Source organism: Pteropus medius, unplaced genomic scaffold (assembly GCF_902729225.1).
Source record: "Pteropus medius unplaced genomic scaffold, Ma_sr-lr_union100, whole genome shotgun sequence".
Lineage (NCBI taxonomy): Eukaryota > Metazoa > Chordata > Mammalia > Chiroptera > Pteropodidae > Pteropus > Pteropus medius.
Window position 1 is genome coordinate 4,205,702 of NW_024344240.1, and position 2,447 is coordinate 4,208,148.

Here is a 2,447-nt window from a genome sequence, read left to right on the forward strand (position 1 = left end):
TTATGAAGTCAAAACTACCCAAAGCAATCCAGAGATTCAATGTAATACCTACCAAATTCCCAATACATTTTTTTTTTGCAGAAATAGAAAAATCCTTTCTAAAATTCATGTGGAATTTCAAGAGATACCAAATAGCCAAAACAAGGACAAAAAAGAAGGACTCACATTTTCTGATTTCAAAACTTACTACAAAAGTACTATAATCAAAACAGTGTGGTTCTGGCACAAAGACAGACATATAGGCCAATGAAATAGAATGAAAAGCCCAGAAATAAACCCTCACATATATGGTCAAATGATTTTTGAAAAGGGTGCGAAAACCACTTAAAAGAGAAAAGACAATGTTTTCAAAAACAGTGCCAGGAAAACTGGAGATCCACATACAAAAGAATGAAGTTGGACCCTTACTTTAAACTCTAACCAAAAATTACTCAAGGTGGATTAAAGACCTAAGTATAAGAATTAAAAGTATTAAAGTCATACAAGAAAACATAGGAAAAAAGCTTCATGATATTGGATTTGGCAATGATTTCTTGGATATAATACCAAAAGCATAAGCAGCAAAAGAAAAAAATAGATAAACTGAACTTCATTAAAATTCAAAGCTTTTGTGCATCAAAAGACACTATCAATAGAATGAAAAAAACATGTAGAATTAGAGGAAATAATTGTAAATAATTATAAATCTTTTATCTGATAAGGGCTTAATATCTAGAATACACAAAGAATTCACTTGGTTCAAAACAAAAACAAATAATCCAATTTAAAAATGAGCAAGGAAGATTTACAGGTAGACAGCAAGTACATGAAAAGAAGCTCAACATTACCCATCTTTAGGGAAATGTAAATCAAAACTATAATGAGATACTACTTCACACTTGTTAAGAGGCTACTATAGAAAAAGGAGGAGGAGGAAGATAGAAGAAGAAGAAGAAGAAGAAGAAGAAGAAGAAGAAGAAGAAGAAGACAGAAGAAGAAGAAGAAGAAGAAGAAGAAGAAGAAGAAGAAGAAGAAGAAGAAGAAAGAAGAAAGAAGAGGAGGAGGAGGAAGCAGAAAAAGGTAAGAAAAGTCTTAGAGAGGATAGGGAGAAATTACTGGTGGGAATATAAGATGGAACAACTGCTATGGAAAACAGTATAGCAATTCTTAAAAAATTAAACATAAAGAAATTGAAGAAGACACAAATAAATGGAAAAAGATCCCCTACTCATGAAACAGAAGACCTAACATTGTTAAAATGTCTATACTACCCAAAGCCAACTATAGATTCAATGCAATCAAAACTTATTTTTCATTTTACATTTTATTGTGTTTTATATCATCTCAACAGTAATTGAAAACTTTTCTTAAACATTAATCCCAGCTTTTTACAATAGGTGTTATCTATTGGAGAATTCTAGGTCAAAGTGTGGAAACAAATTAGGAGGTACGACAAGGCAGATTGGTTTACATTGCTAAGCTTTCAGAGGAAAAAATCTAATACCTCCTTGTAAAGTAAAACAGAAACTAGTAGCTCAATTAAGTATCTAAAACCATAATTTTATAATGGTAGTTACAGTAAATTTATGGCCTATGGCAAAAGACAAAAATTCTCATTGTTCCTTAAGGTTCACACTGCACTGATATGAATACTTGTCCTTTTTTTTTTTTTTTTTTTTTTTAGGAGAGGCAACCTTTGGTTGACCTCACAGATTGCAAGGACTTTGTCAGCTTACAATCCGTTCTTTTTTTTAAAAAAATTTATGCCTACAGTACCTGGTCTTCCTAAGTGGTCTCTGATCCAAGTACTAACCAGGCCCAACCCTGCTTAGCTTCTGAGATCAGATGAGATCAGGTTTGTTAAGGGTAGCATGGCCATAGACAATACTTGTCCATTTTATCTCTTTTAGCAGAGGAAACATGAAGGCATCACACTTCCTGCTATCAAGTTGTACTACAAAACTGTTAGAATCAAAACAATATGGCACTAGCATAAAATAAACACATAGACAAATGGAACAGAACCAAGAGCCCAGAAATAAAACCCTCACATATATGGTTAACTAATATTTGACAGAAGAGGTAGATACACATTGGAGAGAGAATAGTGTTCTTATTAAATGGTGTTGGAAAAATCAGAAAAATCATATGCAGAAAAATGAAATTGGACCCCTATCTTACCTACTCACAAAATTAGTCTGAAATTAATTGAAGATTTAAATGTAAAATCTGAATTGTAAAATTCCTAGAAGAACACATAGGGAAAAAAAGCTCTTTGACATTGGTCTAGATGCTGAGTTTTGGGATATGACACTAAAAGCACAAGCAACTAAAGGCAACCTATGGAATGGGAGAAAATATTTTATATCATATATCTCTAGGAAGTTAATATCAAAAAAATATATAAAGAACATATACAACTCAATAGCAAAAAACAATCCAATTTAAAAATGGATAAAGGAACTGAA

The 2,447-nt window shown here is 31.9% G+C and overlaps 1 pseudogene; it reads right to left on the bottom strand.

Annotated features, from left to right (window-relative positions):
* Positions 1–1,743: 1,743 nt before the first annotated feature.
* On the bottom strand, positions 1,744–1,862 carry LOC120607482 (uncharacterized; annotated as a pseudogene).
* Between the last annotated feature and the right edge of the window lie 585 nt (positions 1,863–2,447).